We start from the raw sequence: 17,842 nt of genomic DNA, 5'->3' as shown, positions 1-17,842 counted from the left end.
AAATTCATATGAATATGTAATGCAGATATGCCACAGACCACCTGAATGAAGCTTGCGGACCACTGGTAGGGCATGGACCATAGTTTGGGAGCCCCTGCTCTAAACAAAAAAGCCCCAAATGCTGCAACCTTTCCTCATAGGGGAGTTACACCATCAATCCTTTTGTATGCCAGCTCTACAATATTTGTTTTGATGAGGTGACCAGAACTGTATACAGTATTCAAAACGTGGTCGCACCATAGATTTATATAACAGCATTATATCAGCAATTTTATTTTCAACTCCTTTCCTAATAATCCCTAATGATGGGGAGGGTCTGTTTGACCCTCTGTCCATTTTTCTGCTTAAAATTCCCCACCCCCACCTGCTTTTCCCTCTGCAGCTCAAAAGCTATATCTCTTTTTTCCCACCAGAGAAAAAGCAGTTTGAAAGTGCTGATTTTGGCTAGAAAAAAACAAAAAGAAAGGATAAGGAACCCTCCTTCCATAGTTCATCCACTCAAGCTCACATGCCTCTTTTAGAATGGAGAAAAGTACACATGGCTGCATATATCTGGTTTGCAGCTCTGCTTCTAATAAATATAACTAGACCTTAGCTTACTCCTGTGTTAATCTTCCTGTTAACTCTTAACACCACTATTCTGTTTGCACTTACTGGTTTAACTACCATTAATCTGCTTTCTTTCCTTTTTGCACTTAGAATATTAATGTATGTATCTGCTCTTCCCTTTCTTCATTCTTGTCTTGGGGGCCAACTATGACACCGTTCACATGGAGATTTAGTGTGGATCTGGTGCTTTTTGCAGATCCTTTTAATTTAGACTGTTTACATGACTTTTTGCCTGTGCATTCAGCTGCTATTGCCTTTAATTCAGATTAAATCTATGCGATAAAAGTCTGAAATTTGTTTGAAAATCCCCACCCGCTTTGATGCCCACATGCCGTGTAGTTGCTTTCCTCTGCTGTTTTTGGCTGCACCATTTTAGAACCTCCCTTTCTCTGCCCCCTACACTGTCTATGGACATCATTTTGTTTCCTGCCACTGACGAACAAACTTCTGGTCGCTCTAGCCTTCCTTTCCCCCACTCCCCCCTTGAACAAGTTCCCTCCCTCAAAGTCCTTTAAACCAGCGATGCGCTCCGTTTACTTTCTATTTTTTCTTTTCTCTCAACATATATTCTTGTATGTTATGCTTAGACGTATCCCGCTGTCCTCGTCGCACTCCTCCTTTCTGGCCCTGCTGGGCACCCTTTACCGCAGTGGCTTTGCCCAGGAGGCTGATGCTATCGCACACCGGCTGCTACAAGGCAAGGGCCACGGCAGGCGGGTGTCGCTGCTGCCGCGGCCACCACCGCCACTACCACCGCCGCTTCTTTCGCTCATGGCCCCTCAGGAGGTGGAGGAGGTGGCCCCAGGAGGGTGGCGGTGGTGGTGGCGGTGGAGCCTTTGCTTGGCCCTCATTATATCTCATAATTGCTGGCAATGAAGGTTCGTGTGCACGCACACACACACACACACACACACACACACAAATATACCCACTGCGCACTATAAACCTTTCATTCGTTCTTCACAAAGAAGGGCTATGTGTAGAGGAAATTAAACCAACAACATAAAAAAAATTGTGTCAGTTACACCCCCTACTGTCTCCTGGCTTAGCGTGAAATTTAAACAGAGAAAAAATATTCAATACCAAACATATGCATGTTAAGAATAAATGGAATGTTAAAAGACTTCAGAGAATAGAAGAGTCTTTGCCTGGTCCCAAAAGCAATCAATATAAGCACGAGGTGAGTTTCTCTAGGAAGAGCTTTACATAATGGGAGTGGAAAAGCTCCTTCCCTTGTTGCCATGCTCTGTACTTCAGATTGAGGTGGTCATTAGAGAAGGGCTTCCACTGATGATCTTAGGGGATGGGTAAAGTATATTCTGTCTTTATTCTTATGCATGTGCCCCATTCTTATCTAAAGTGGGGGTGGGATGGTTTCTAAATTTTACGAATGTATAAGTCTCTTATAAATATAAACATATAAGCCTCTAACCAAAAGCGTTTTGACTAGTGTTGCCAGGTCAGAAGCATCCCAAACCCTGAGATTTCAGGGGCGGATCCTACTGATGTCATAGGTCCTGGTGATGTCATAGGGGCAGGCCCTAGTGGTGTCATTAAGCATGATACATTAAGCATCAACCACACTTGCTTGGAGCATACCACTCAAACAAAAAAAATTCTGTGATTGGAAATTAAGATAGAAATCTTAGCTAAATGAGGGTGTTTCCAGGTCCAGCTGAAGTGACAGGATCATTTCTTACCTGCTTAGAGATCCTGGGTAAGGGACATTTAATCTAGCCTACCTGCTTCTGGCAAAAAGGGTTTAAAGGGTTTAAGTGCCCTCAAACCGGGCCAGTCACCAGAAGGCCGTTGTAGGAAGAAAACCTAGTGTTGCGGAGATGTTAGATGGGAGCACTCACGAGTAAAGATGGATGCCCCTGAAGGCTGCAATTCTAAACACACTTACTAAGGCCCATAGAATTCAACAGGACTTACCTCTTGGTAGATCAGAGCTTGGAAAAGTTCCTTTTTTGAACTACAACTCCCATCAGCCCCAGCCAGCATGGCCACTGGATTGGGCTGGTGGGAGTTGTAGTTCAAAAAAGTAACTTTTCCAAGCTCTGTGGTAGATATTGTTAGAATTGTGCTGTTAGTAAGTCTTGACTAGGGATCCTCTGCCAATATATTCATATCAGAGCAGGATTGGCAACCTCCTGCCTGGAATGCCCTGCCTACCTTTTAATGTGGCTGCTCCAAACTTCTTTAGACTTGACGCTTCACTGCAGAGAGGGATTTGAGAAATGAGTAAGAGTTAAGGAGATACTCTACTCTTTCCTGCCTACTCTGTGGACTGCTATAAACTCACTTTGACAGCCAACCCAATTCCAGTGAGTAATAACTGAAAGAGAGAAAAAACACATTGGCTTTATCTACCTTCACAAGCAGTAGATTAGGAACAGCAGCAATTAAAGCCACACTTCCTTTATGTGAATTCTCTTTTACCACTATTGGGCAAGAAACAAACCATCATGCAAATAAGAAGGTACATCATTACTGGGTTTAAGGGAGTTGAGCTGACCACATGGAATCATTGTTGTTGCTTCTATGGATGTAAGGCAGTAAGGTCAGAGGTAAATGAAATGGAAAAGAAAAAGAAAAGACAGTGATCATTTCCTAAATGCAATACCATACCACCACAACAAGATTCCTATTTCCTAAGGAAGAACACCCAGCATCCCACAACCAGTCAGGGTTCCTAACCAGAACTAAAAAAATCCTGACAGCCAGTCAGCCAAGGTCACAGAAATCCCCATGCAGCCCAACCTGGCCCTGGGGCTGCAGTTAGTACAGAATGCTGCAGCACAAGTGCTGACATGTGTGAGACCCTATCAGCATGTAATATCTCTGCTCTGAAATCTGCACTGGTTGCTGGTTTGCTACCAGGCCAAATTCAAGGTGTGCTTTCCATGTTATGAGTTCCACATAGTACTTTTTCTGCTCTTGTAAGGAATTGATCCTTCAGTGTGGCAGTACCTACGCTTTGGAACTCTGCCTATTTCCATTAGGCAGGCACTTCATTGTACTCATTTTGGCACCTACTAAAAACATTTTTGTTTAGGCAAGCCTACCCAGACATGTAGAAGCTATTATTTTTTTCTGTTTTTAACTTTGTTGGTTTTATTATTTTGAATGTTTTTAAATACATGTATTTTAACTGTTTTTGCCAATAATTTTATTGTTTTAATTCCTTCTATAAACCGCATTGAGGTTTTTTTTACAATAAAGCAGTATATAAATGTAAATAAAATATATAAATAAACAAATTTCTGAGTCACTGTGGCCTTTGGGTCTCTTTCCTGTTTTATACTGAGTTGGGCCATTTGATACCATCTAGCTCAGTACTAATGACATGGACTAGCATTGGCTGTCCAGGATTCCAGGCAATAGTCTCTTCCAGAGATTGAATTTTGGACCTTTGCATGCAAAGCATGCGCCCTACCACTGAGCTACAGCCGTGTTATCTTTTAAAATGGTTCTTTTCACTTCACTAATGAATGCACAGCATACCAGGGCAGATCCGCATAATACATTTAAAGCACGTGAATTCCACCGCAGAATCCTAGGAATTGTAGTTTGTTAAGAGTGGTGGGAACTATAACTCTAAGGGGGAAACTACACTTCCCAGGATTGTATGAGGGAAGTCATGCATTTTATATGTGGGTGAGATGTGCTTAAAATGTATTGTGTGGATCTACATTACTTCCTAAACTTTGCCTGCATATAGATTATTTTAATTAAATTTAATAATGGAAATCAGCTACACAGTTTATTGGGTGACCATGGGCTAAGCACCATATCTCAGCCTAATCTGTCCCTCAGGGTGAAAACAACAGAGGGGGATCATGACCACCCCAAGGTGCAATCCTATGCATGCTTACTCAGGAGCAAGTCCCAATGTATTTAATGGGCTTACTCAGACAGGGAAGCATGCACAGGACTGCAATTCAGTGATAAGGAACTTCACTCACCCAATCCAAAATTCAGAATCATGCCTCGTTAAGCTGCTTTGCAACTGTTTTATACTTTTTTATGATTATTGGATTTTAAATGGCTTTATTTCTCGTTGTGAGCTGCCTTGGTTTCTTTCTTTTTTTTTTACAATAATTTTTATTCAAATTTTCATAAAACATAGAAAACAAAATCATAAAACATTCAAAGACAAAAAACAAAACAAAACAAAAATGATTAAACAATAAAATAAAATAAAATAAAATGTTGACTTCCCATTTGTCACATATCAAATCAGTTATAGGTCTACAATATATAACAATCCTGTCTCTTAAATCATATTATAAAATCACTTTCCTCCAGTAGTTATCTTAATTAATCATCAAATCTCATAAACATTACTTTATTCTTTCCACAAAAAGTCAAAGAGAGGTTTCAATTCTTTAAGAAATATATCTATCAATTTTTCTCCAAATAAACATGTCAATTAATCCATCTCGTTAATAATTATAATAATCTTATTGTCATAACCATAGTCCAAATAAACATTTCGATTAATCCATCTCATCAGAATCTGTTAGGTCCAATAATTTCAATAGCCATTATTCCATTATCCCTATTAGTTCCATCTTCCATCTTCAATAGTCCTGTTAAGTCCAGTAATTTCAGTGTCCAATCTTCCATTATCAGTATTCCATAATAATCTTGCTGTTGTAGCCATAGTCATATAATAAGAGTCTGATGGGAATTTCCTCTATCCCAAATATTTTCTTGCCATCCATTCTGAATAAGTTGCTGAAATACTGTTGTAAAGACATATCTGTGTTCTTCTTTTTTACAAAATGCACTGGCTCATCTCTTAAGAGTTTTTCCATTGTCACATGGCTGCAGTTAATTCCATAGATTTTCTCTATATCAAGCTCCATCACATCATTCCAGTCCAGAAGATTATCCAAGCCATTGATAACTTTATCTCTAATATCTTCATTAATTTCTTCAGAGATAACGTTAAATTCCAAACAGTAGATTTTATTTCTAAAATCCATAAACTCCAGATCTTTTTCCAATTCCACATTTGTTCCAATCTCCAGGGCTTGTATCTTCCCTTTATTTTTTCTTTTCTCATCTCTGATCTCATTCTCCTCTCTCACAGGGTCCCCTATTTCTTTAAGCTCCTGCGTCATTTTGCTCAGTTCAATTTTCAGCTCCTTACTACCCTGTCGCAGGGTTTGTTTCGTTATCTCAATCTCATCCATTATTTTCTGAAACATAATTACTTCCAGATTCTCAGCCACTTTCTTGATTGCCATTTTTAAAACCACGAAAACAAAGCAAAACAAAAATAAAGAAGAACCACTTCTTATTTCAGCAACAATTGGGTTAATATTCCAGGCTTGATGACATCACAGTATAAACAGAGCAACCTGCCTTATCTCTCTTGTGCAAGAATGCAAAACAAATTTAGTTCCCAGCATCAAAACAGTTAGTGGCGTCGTGAAGAAGCAGATTCGTCAAAATAAAATAGACCAAAAAGAGAATAGTCCCAGACAATATAATATTCCTCGGAATAGAAATCAGGAATAGAAATCCCTCTTCTGTTTATTATCTTTAGAATGCACTTCCAGGACAGCTTTTTGCGACAGAAACAGAGATAAGCTGTTAATTTCGTGAATAACAGAGAAGAGCTATATCTCACCCAGAAGTTGTCCAAAGCCGATCAATCTGACAAATCTCCTTTTGCTGCAACAATTTAAACCAAGTAAAAAAAATAATAGAAAGAAGGGTGCTTGCCTGTTAGTCCGTTCTCTCTTTGAAGAAAAGATAAATGTATCGCTTAAGCAGATAGAGCTTGTTAGAAAGTCCGTCCGGCATTGTTGGCTGGACCTTATCTCATAAATTAATGAAATCCAGTCCTCCCAACAAAAACAGGCTTTGAGGTTGATCTCTACGTTTCTCCCTGCCCGGGAGAAATTTCATCAGTCAAAAAAAAAAAAATGTTCTGACTGATTTATATCTGAATAAGCTTCTTTTGAGGCAGGAGCCCGTCCCAAAAGCAGGCACAAGCGAAGTCACCCTTCCCGGAAGTCCGAGCTGCCTTGGATTCCAACCCTACCTCACAGGGTTGTTGGAAAGACTTCATACACACACACACACTGGAGATGTAAAAATGCATACACTCCATATAATAGTTTATTATCAAAACCACTTGGCCATTGCAGAACATTTTTTTAAAAAAAATAGTATTAGGTTTCTGCCAAATAAACCAGTGACACCTAAGTAAGCCCTGCCTAACTGCTTTTAGAAAAAAGGATCAGAGGGAGAGAGAAAGATTTACAACACAATCCTTTTCTATGTTCACTCAAAAGTCCCACTGATTTTCAGCACAATCCGAACCACATCTACTCAAAAGTAAATCCTACTGAATTCAATATGCTACCTCCCAAGTATGTGTAATTACTCTCAGAAAAGCTTCATATTTTCAAAACAAGTTATGAATAAGAGAAATAAACTGCCCTCTTCCAGTGAAATTTAAACTTTTTGACTCCTTAATTAGAAAAGTATAACACTGCAGCATGTACACTTTTTAAAACTTCTGTTCTAAAATTATTTGAAAGATAAATTATATAATCTGCCATTTTTGCCAATAATTAAAAAACCCTGCATGTACACTTTTATGCCTACCAGGATCCTGCTGTGATCTTCTATTGTAGTGCAATCCTATGTATGCTTACTCAGAAGCAAGTCCCAATCCTGTACAGAGAAAGTAGTGTTTATGCTGCTGAAAGCTATATATTTACTGAATTCCTGATGTGAGACAAGCAGGAAAAGGAAACTGAGTTTAACTATTGCCTGGGGTCAACAACTCTTGTCAGTCACAACCCTGACTTCACTTATTGGCTAAAAACCTGAAAGGGCAGGGATTAGAGCATCCAGTAGTAAGAAGTTGGGGGGGGCAGAGGCTGACATTTTGGTTTATATCTTTTGAACCAGACCACCTAGAAACTTATTTTTTTAAAATGAAAGCTAAGAGTCCAGGAAGGACCCCCAAAAAGCGGAGTCTCTGGACAAAAACTGGACACCTGGCAACCCTATTTTTGACATTTATCAGGTCTTCAGTATGAATAATTATTGGCTGTATATTATTTAGCTCCTTTTGGTCTTGATTGTAGTGAATATGTCCTAAACAATATAGGTGTTTTAAATCTTTTATAATAGATTATATCAGCAAAGAAAACTGGCTGATATATAAAAAATTTGACTTCACCTGAGAGGCTCATATTGTAAAGGATTTAAAACATCTGTTGACCAGTTCTAAACCAAGAGACTGAGCAGGATACACACTTACATATTATGTTGTATAGGTCATATTCACTCCAGTCAATACCTGAAAGGAGCTAAGTAATATTCACTAACAGGCAAAAAAGCTTGCGGTTTAAGAACGTACCAATAGCCCACAGACATTTCTATCAAACTTTAAAAAGCAGGGAAATTGGGCAGCTATTGTGAATGCACCAGGGGAGCAGGTGACCTGACCTCCTCTCTTAGCTATGGGGTGGTATATAAGTACAATAAATAAATAAATGGTATTTACTCCCATGCAATCATGCTAAAGATAGATAAAAGTGATCATGGGGAGGGGGAGGGAGGGCAGGTTTAATCATTTGCATGCTTTTTGAGTTCAATGGGATTTATTTCTGTGCAATCATGTTTGAAAATGCAAATGGACTGCACAAGTCGATCCCAATTTATGGTAAGCCTATGAATAGGGTTTTCGTGGTAAACGCTGTTCAGAGGTGGTTTTACCATTGCCTTTCTCTGAACCTGAGAGGCAGTGACTGGCCCAAGGTCACCCAGTGAGCTTCATGGCTGTGTGGGAATTCAAACCCTAGTCTCCCAGGTCGTAGTCCAACATTGACCTGGGGGAGGGGCAGGGAGGGTAGGAGGGGGGGAGGGGGGATATTGGGTAGGTGGGCACTGGGCAAAGGGGAAGCTCCTTTCCTTTCCAAAAGGAAAACATTGTGAACAGTATCATAGCTGTTCAGCATTTCCCCCACCTTTTTATTCTACAGCAGGCACATGTAGCCTCCCACCCAAATTTAAACCAAAGCTGTCCTTGGCCACATCCACACCAGGCCTTTATTTCACTTTGGACAGTCATGGCTTCTCTCAAAGAATCCTGGGAAGTGTAGTTAGTGAAGCGTGCTGAGAGTTGCTAGGAGAGGCCCTGTTCCCCTCACAGACCTTCAGTCAGAGCGGCTGATTGTTAAACCAGTCTGGCCACTGAACTTCTGTCATTTGAATAGGAGTCTCCTGTCAGCACCCTACACAAACTATGCTTTCCAGGATTCTTTGGGGGACACCATGACTGTCTCAAGTGAAACCAAAGTCTGGTGTGGGTGTGGCCCCCTGATTAATTAATTAAAAATGAGCCAGGCATTTTTTTTTAACTTTTAAACTGCAGAAGATGAAGGTCAGAGTATGGGGCAAGGTCAGCAATAGGATTACAGGTACTCTGTGAACATGGCTCTGGTTTTCCCCCCCCCTCTTTTTAGACTTTGAACTCTCAATCCTCTCTGACAGTTTTGTGTATCACCATGAAAATTTAGAGGGTTGTTAAGTAAGCGTTTCTGAGTTCAGGACTATAAGTTTTGTAAGGTTTTGAAGTGAGCTTATAGGAAAGATCAGAATGGCATGGGGGTTATTTTCAATTTAACATTGCAGAATGGGAAAAATCTATTTTGGCTATAGTATACAGCCACTCTTGTGGCTGTATAATACAGTCAATTATTCATACTGTTGTCTGAAGAAGACCTGATAAAGGTTGAAATGCATTTGGTTAGAGACTTATATGTTTGTATTGATGATATTTTAATTGTATAATTTAGTTGTTTTAAATTGCTCGTTGGTGTTAGTTATTAAATTTTCATTAAAATTATATTAATTGTTCCAATAACTCAAGCTAGTATACCACTTAGCCCAATTTTGTATTTCAGCTTTTGTTAAGGTTGGATTTTCGTCCTTTTAAGTTGTAGTTTTGTAAATTTTACAACAATATGTGCACATGGATGAGGGGAACTTAGCTTTCCTTACCTCCCCATATGCTCTACAAGTGAAACATCTCCCATGCCTGGTTGTTATACGAGAAGGAAGATAGTCTGGAAAGAGAAGTGCTTTGAAGGAATGCAGCAAGGTAAGGTGGAGGAAGATTCAGCTCTGTTCACCTGTATGAGTCATATTTTATACAAACATTAAGACACTTGTGTCAAGAATAGCTAAGTTTGGTCAAGCTAAAATGGCTCAACCAGAAGGAATTCTGGGGAGCTTTGTTGCAAAGATCTCCAGGATACTCTGTGCTAGTGTTTTAGTGCCAGACAACAACAAATTGCTAATGTCAACACGACGCAGCCGAGTCCTATCTGTTATCTCTTATCTGCTTCCTGAGATCAAAGTCAGGAGTTCGGGTATTGCAGATCAGGGACCGCTTGGTGTGAACTGTCTAGCCCTCCTTATCTTCAAAGAAGGTGATCACGGAAGGGGCACCAAGGATGGCAAATTGGCCCCCTCCCTGTTGCCAGCTAAACCCCATAAAATGAAGGGTGATCCGTCAGTTACTTGTTCCCCATTTCATCTATCTCGTTTCGTCTATGGATTTCAGTCAAAGCCTTCGGGAACCGGGCTATTAGACTAGGAAGTAAGTACTAACCAGGATAGGTAAGCTTTGTTATTTTCTTTTTTTGTCTGTTTGAATCTCTCACAGTGTTATGTAAATGTATCTCTTGCTCAGCCCTGTTCAGGGTAATTGGCTTTAAAGGAAATTCTCTATTATGCAAAAAACCTTGAAGTTTAAGAACGTATAATGTTCTTACATAATAATGTTGCTTCCTCCCTGATAAAACAATATCAGCACAGCACATGTCTTGTTTCTATTATTTGGGCTGATTGCAGGTGTTGCCACCACTCACCATCTGCTCAGAGGCACATGTTACCAAATTCTTCCAAGCTACACAGCAAGTGGATTGGACTGTGAAAGACCAACCCAAATTGTGTTTGCATTTTGACCAATTTGTAGGGCAGTCCAATATCTCCGAGAGGAGGTCAGGCCTCCTGCTCCCCTGGTGCCTTCACTATAGCTGCCCAATTTCCCTGCTTTTTAAAGTTTGATAGAAATATCTGTGGGCTATAGGAACATTCTTAAACAGCAAGGTTTTTTTGCCTATGAGTGAATTTCTGTTCTTTTTAATCCGGGAGGTAAGAAATGGGATCCTGTGCAAGTTTGCTGAGAATGGATTGATCATTTGCATGCTTTTTAAGTTCAGTGGGATTTACTCTCCTGCAATCATGCTTAGGATATGTGAAACTGACCACAGGGGATGGGGAAGGGGGTGAGGAGGAAGGGGAGGAAACGCAGAGGGGAGGGCAGGGATGGGAGCAGGCAGGAGGGGGAGAAGAGAATGACAGGTTTGATCATTTGCATGTTTATTGAATTTAGTGCGATTTACTCGCATGCAATCATGCTTAGGATAGGTAAAACTGACCAGGGGGGAGGGAGGGAGGGAGGGCTGAAGTGGGCAGTGGAGGAGGAAGAAGAAAGAAGGGAGGGGAGGAGGAAGGGAGGAAGAAGGGAATGGAGAGGGAATGGAAGGGAAAGGCAGGTCTGATCATTTGCATGCTTATTGAGTTCAGTGGGATTTACTCCTATGCAATCATGGTTAGGATAGGAAAAACTGACCATGGGGGAGGGGGAAGGGGAAGGAGCGTATTGGAGGGGAGCAAAGGAAGGGGGAGGGGAGGGCAGGTTTGATCATTTGCATGCTTGTAGAATTCGATGATATTTACTTCCGTGCAGTCATGCTTAAGGTAGGTAAAACTGACCATGGGGAGGGGGAGGAGGAGGAAGGGATAGGAGGGGATTGGAAGGGGCAAGAGGGAAGGGATAGGAGGGAGGAGAAGGGAGGGTGGGTTTGATCGTTTGCATACTTTTTGAGTTCAGTGGGATTTATTTCTGTGCAATCATGTTTGAAAATGCAAATGGACTGCCTTAAAGTCGATCCCGACTTACGTTAACCCTATGAATAGCGTTTTCGTGATAAATTGTATTCAGAGGTGGTTTTACCATTGCCTTCCTCTGAAGCTGAGAGGCAGTGACTGGCCCAAGATCACCCTGTGAGCGTCATGGCTGTGTGGGGATTCGAACCCTGGTCTCCGAGGTCATAGTCCAACACTGACCGGGGGGAGAGGCAGAGAGGGAGGGAGAGGGGAGTTTATTGGGTAGGTGGGCAGTGGGGAGAAGCGAGCCCCTTTCCTTTCCAATACAAAAACATTGTGAACAGTATCATTGCTTTTCAGCGTTTCCCCCATGTTTTTATTCTACAGCAGGCACATGTAGCCTCCCACCCAAATTTAAGCCAAAGCTGTCCCTGGCCACACCCACACCAGGCCTTTATTTCACTTCTCTCAAAGAATCCTGGGAAGTGTAGTTAGTGAAGCGTGGTGAGAGTTGCTAGGAGACGCCCTGTTCTCCTCACAGACCTTCAATCATAGTGGCTGACTGTTAAACCACTGGCCACTGGAGCTCTGTCAGTGGAACAGGAGTCTCCTCTCATCACCCTTCACAAACTACACTTCCCGGGATTCTCTGAGGGAAGCCATGACTGTCTCTCATGAAATCAAAGTCTGGTGTGGGTGTGGCCCCCTGATTAGCCATGCCAAGCAGCTGTGAGTCTGGCTTTCAGAACTCATGACAGTTGGTTCTTACTGAGCACGCCCTGCATTGTCATAGGGTGCCAGCCAAAATTTCTTAAATTAATTAAAAATCAGTCAGACATTTTTTTTAACTTTTATACTGCAGAAGATGAAGGTCAGAGTATGGGGCAAGGTCAGTATTAGGACTACAGGTACTCTGTGAACATGGCTGATATTTAATGAATTTCAACAGATTATGAGAACTCTGGGAGAAAAAAGTCCAAAGGGACTCTGGGATTTCCCCCTCTCTTTTTAGACTTTGAACTCTTGATTCTCTCTGACCATTTTGTGTATCTCCATGAAAATTGAGAGTGTTGTTAAGCAAGCGTTTATGGGTTCAGTAGTATAAGTTTGTAAGGTTTTGTTTTGAAATGAGCTTATGGGAAGTATCAGAATGGCATGGGGGTATTTTCAATTTAACATTGCAGAATGTGAAAAAATCACTCTGGTTATAGTATACAGCCACTCTTGTGGCTGTATAATATACGCTGCTCTCTTTTTATATGTACTTTTTTATTTTAAATAAACTACCTTTTCTTATTGGTGTGTATTGCTTGGTGCTTTGGCTCTAAATCCATTCCTTGACCACACACTATTGACTACTGTTGCTTAATTTAGGTTAATGCTCCAGAGTCCAAAGCAAGGAGTTTAACTATAGATCTGCTCTAGGATATCAGATAGTGCTCTGAGTTTCCCCTTAGAGTGAAGGACTATTTAAAGGGGTGGTGGCAGTCTACCTTCTAGGGTTGGTGTTAGGTATAAACTAACCCTGGGAAAGTGAGTGTTTGCCTGGGAAGCAGTGGCCCAGGGAATTGGGACTGTTCTTGGAAGCCAAAATACTCCCTTGGGGTTGCTGAAGTCAAAGAACCCCAGGAGGCAATCTTTGATAACTTGAACACCCCTTCCCCCACACACTTTGGATGTGAACAAGACTGACATAATTAAACAAATATGACTGCCTCATCAAGTCTAGTGTGACCCTCAAGACTGCATTCTTGCCATGAAGACATTTGCAAGGTGAATGAGCTTGATTCTTGGCTGTAAGCAGATAAATATGAAACATGCAACATAATGTTGTGTTTTGTCCCTGGCGTGTGGACTCCTTATTAGAGAGAATGAACCTGTTTTCCTCAGTTACATTGTGTCAGGCTGATAGGAGATGAACTGAGAGAGCAAACCACAATGTCCCTGTTGTTTTCAGTTAGTGTGGCAGTAGCTGCTTTCTCAATCAGTATAACTCTTTAAAGAAAGAATAATGTGCACCCGTTTTGTATGAGCTCCAATCAGAATATATGAAAACAGCCACAGAAGAGGATGTGGAGTTCTCTTCCACCCCATGTTTGGAGAGGTTTACATCCTTGTGCAAGAGTGGTTTCAAAAGAAATGCATTTCTGTATTGTTGAGGTTCCTCTAAGTATCCTAGCACTCCCTTTCCTTTTTGTTTGCAGATGGCTCTGTTTTGGTCCCAAAACAATCAGCCTGGGGCTACCTGAATTCAGTAGATTAGAAGCTATTTCACTGAGAATGGATCTTCATAATGTACTTTAAACATTGCAGATTATCACTTAGAAAATAAATACTGTGAGGATTATAAGGTGCTCAATTACCTCTCTGATTATCTACAACATTTAAAGTGTATTTGGGCACTTAATTTTCAGTGAGGAATTGTGTACATTTGCATGTTTCTAGTGTTGATTCAGTCATTCTGGCAAGACTACATTGAATTTTCCACTGTTAAGGGCAAACAGTGTCAGTGTACAGACATTTACAATGATAAATACTGTGCAAATGTAAATGCCAGTACAAATGCTGTCTGCATTGCATGGTGTCTGACATATGTTTTGAGCTGCAACAGCGCATGTAAAATGGCACTAAGGAGTGAATTATTGTGAAAACGTCAAGTGTGTTTTCATGGTAGGGAAAACAATGTACTCGTTCAGAAAACTAACACTGTATGCACTTTTTATTGATCACTTTTCTGGTACCATTGGCACTCCTATCTTCTGTCAAAATAACAACTGAAACAAATCAAGCAGGCTCTGATCTGAATTTCTCACAAAAAGTCTTCTGCACTGCCCTGTATAGTCAGAGCAGTTTCAGTGGTGAATGTGCTTGTGGATTTCATCCTAACACTGAAGTCCACAGGGAAGTATTTGTGAGTGCTGTGGCTCATTATGCCCTTCACAAGGTCCCTCCTGGATGAAGCTGTAAAACTTCAACCTTGTATACTTTCATGTATATATGTGAGTCCCATTGAAACAATGTGATTTGCTTGTATGGGTTAGAACTATATTTTGTTTGGTGTTTTAAAAATATAAAATGAAATAGGAACTAAGTTTCGTGGTCCTATTTCTTAGCAGAGATATAAATGCAAGCAGCAGAGTGTGAATATAAACCATGTCTGCCTTTCCCTAGGCACAAATAACAGCAGAAACAACCTTCTTAAGTAAAAGATAAAGAATATTTACTCACGACCTTTCATATGTTCAGGAAACATAGGCTCTAGCTTAGATAAAAGAAAAACAGAAGTGTTAGTCCATTTTAGTCTTTTGAGTTCAGTGGGATTTATTTCTGTGCAATCATGTTTGAAAATGCAAATGGACTGCCTTAAAGTCGATCCCGACTTACGTTAACCCTATGAATAGCGTTTTCGTGATAAATTGTATTCAGAGGTGGTTTTACCATTGCCTTCCTCTGAAGCTGAGAGGCAGTGACTGGCCCAAGATCACCCTGTGAGCGTCATGGCTGTGTGGGGATTCGAACCCTGGTCTCCGAGGTCATAGTCCAACACTGACCGGGGGGAGAGGCAGAGAGGGAGGGAGAGGGGAGTTTATTGGGTAGGTGGGCAGTGGGGAGAAGCGAGCCCCTTTCCTTTCCAATACAAAAACATTGTGAACAGTATCATTGCTTTTCAGCGTTTCCCCCATGTTTTTATTCTACAGCAGGCACATGTAGCCTCCCACCCAAATTTAAGCCAAAGCTGTCCCTGGCCACACCCACACCAGGCCTTTATTTCACTTCTCTCAAAGAATCCTGGGAAGTGTAGTTAGTGAAGCGTGGTGAGAGTTGCTAGGAGACGCCCTGTTCTCCTCACAGACCTTCAATCATAGTGGCTGACTGTTAAACCACTGGCCACTGGAGCTCTGTCAGTGGAACAGGAGTCTCCTCTCATCACCCTTCACAAACTACACTTCCCGGGATTCTCTGAGGGAAGCCATGACTGTCTCTCATGAAATCAAAGTCTGGTGTGGGTGTGGCCCCCTGATTAGCCATGCCAAGCAGCTGTGAGTCTGGCTTTCAGAACTCATGACAGTTGGTTCTTACTGAGCACGCCCTGCATTGTCATAGGGTGCCAGCCAAAATTTCTTAAATTAATTAAAAATCAGTCAGACATTTTTTTTAACTTTTATACTGCAGAAGATGAAGGTCAGAGTATGGGGCAAGGTCAGTATTAGGACTACAGGTACTCTGTGAACATGGCTGATATTTAATGAATTTCAACAGATTATGAGAACTCTGGGAGAAAAAAGTCCAAAGGGACTCTGGGATTTCCCCCTCTCTTTTTAGACTTTGAACTTGAATGTTCTTAATATTTTGTTCTTAATATTTTGTCTCCAAGGCCAAGTGCAAAAGGGAAATCTGTCCAGATAGGAGAGGATAAATTGACCTTACCATTTAAAAGTCAGAAAAATATTTGCGATAAGATGCTATGTCATCTGCTGGTGTGACAAAATGAGGACAAAAAAACCTTATGATATTTGTGACCCCAGCTCTTAGTCTAAACTGCCTGGGGGATAGAGAACAAATTCTCATCAAATACTGACATTAAGGCCTTTGTATAAAACACAATGACACTGAAATCCAGCTCTTCACTTTTGCAGCCAGTCAGGCTAATAATCACTGGTGACCAGAGCGGATTTACATGTCAAAAAGAAAATGATATGTATTAATCAAGAACAGCTTTATCCTTCTGAATATTATTCTTATTCTTACCATGAGCAATGCACCCAAGACCTCATCTGAGTTGGCCAGTACTAATATGCCTTCTCTTCCCCTACGTTAATAGGTAATTTGTAGTGGTCTGAGTCTTGTTTCTCTGACAGGGTAAAGCATGAAAAAAGTCATTAAGCTTTTCTCAGAGAATGAGTATAATTAGTTCATTTTGTTTAAAAGTAACTAGCATTAAAATTATTCTATTGCAGGAAAGAGTGTGTTTGGATTGGTACAAATATAAGCAGGCAGAAAGTTCTACATTTGTAACTGAATTGACGCTGGCAACAGTGAAGCATAAAAACATGAGTCATTCATGCAGCACAGAATAGTAAAACAAAGTCAGTGAATCTGACGCCAACACATATATAAGGTGACTCAATTAAAACCCAAGGCTTTTGGTTTTAACCTGGTGCCTGGAGGTAGTGTTAGGGCTTGGTGGGCCTCCCTGGGCTTTCTACAGGGCTAGTGCCACCAGAAAGAAGACCCTGCTCCTAGTAGACATCTGCTGAACTCCTTTAGTGGAGGCACACAAAACGGGCCTCAGATTGTGAACTCGTTTCATCAACTCATGTGCCCAAGAGCCACCCACTCCTACTCTTCTGGCGTCAGTTCCGCCTCCCTTTCCCCTGAGATGCACGTATGCACAGCAGCTGCTGCCACTGCCTGCCTACCTATGAAAGCAGCAAGCAATGATCAAAGTGCAGTAGCAGCTAAATGACTGAACTTGTTCCTGCCCCACTTGCCTCTGCCAAAAAAACCCAAAAACCAACTTGGGCAGTGAAGAAGAGAACCATTCTGGTTGATTACATCTATTTAGGAGGCCTCAGAATGGTCTCTGATTATGCTATATATTTGTTTTACAATTGTATATATTTGTATATATCCCATTCTCCTCCAAAGACATCAGAACAATGTATACAGGGGCAAATCTGCTTAGCTTTAGAATCAGAACTGCATCTTGGGCCTTTGCACAATTTGTGCAGATTGCACTCATTACAGATTTTTAGCATTTTTTTTTAATGTTTAGGGGTTTCTTGAACTGAAGATTCTTGCCATAACCTCCTTGGATTGCAGGATCATTCCTTATGCACTGAAGAAGGAATTTTTAACACTGGAATAACAACCCTTTATATTAACTATTGTGTATGGATAAATATTAATAAATTAATCATACAGCTGGTGGAGCCGTGTGTGAGCATAAGAGGAAATCAGTGGTGTAGTGGAGCAGAGACAGGCAGGGATGAAGCACCCCCATTTATTTCACAGCAAAGACAATGATGTAACCTCCTGAATTAATATTTGTCAGTCCTCTGCATATCAAATAACCTTTTCTCAGAGAGAAACCTATCAGATAAGTTAAGAAGAAGAGGTAGGTTATGTCAGCATATATGTGTAAGGGTTAAACTGCCATTAACTTACAAGGCTAAGGTTTAAACTACCACATTTATTTTGAAAAATTCCAAAGTCCAAAATGTCACAAAATTGAGAGCAAGCCTTTGAGTCTACCAGAACTCTTAAATCAGGCTGAAGGTGGGGAGGGGTGAGGGAA

The 17,842-nt window shown here is 40.9% G+C and overlaps 1 protein-coding gene across 19 annotated transcripts in view; it reads left to right on the top strand.

The window, feature by feature from the left end:
- CDH23 (cadherin related 23) overlaps positions 1 to 17,842 on the top strand; it is a 785,528-nt gene that overhangs the window by 340,689 nt on the left and 426,997 nt on the right. The window lies entirely within an intron of this gene.

The sequence above is a fragment of the Rhineura floridana genome, chromosome 7 (genome assembly GCF_030035675.1).
Source record: "Rhineura floridana isolate rRhiFlo1 chromosome 7, rRhiFlo1.hap2, whole genome shotgun sequence".
Taxonomy (NCBI): Eukaryota; Metazoa; Chordata; class Lepidosauria; order Squamata; family Rhineuridae; genus Rhineura; species Rhineura floridana.
This window is presented reverse-complemented; position numbering and strand designations above follow the sequence as displayed.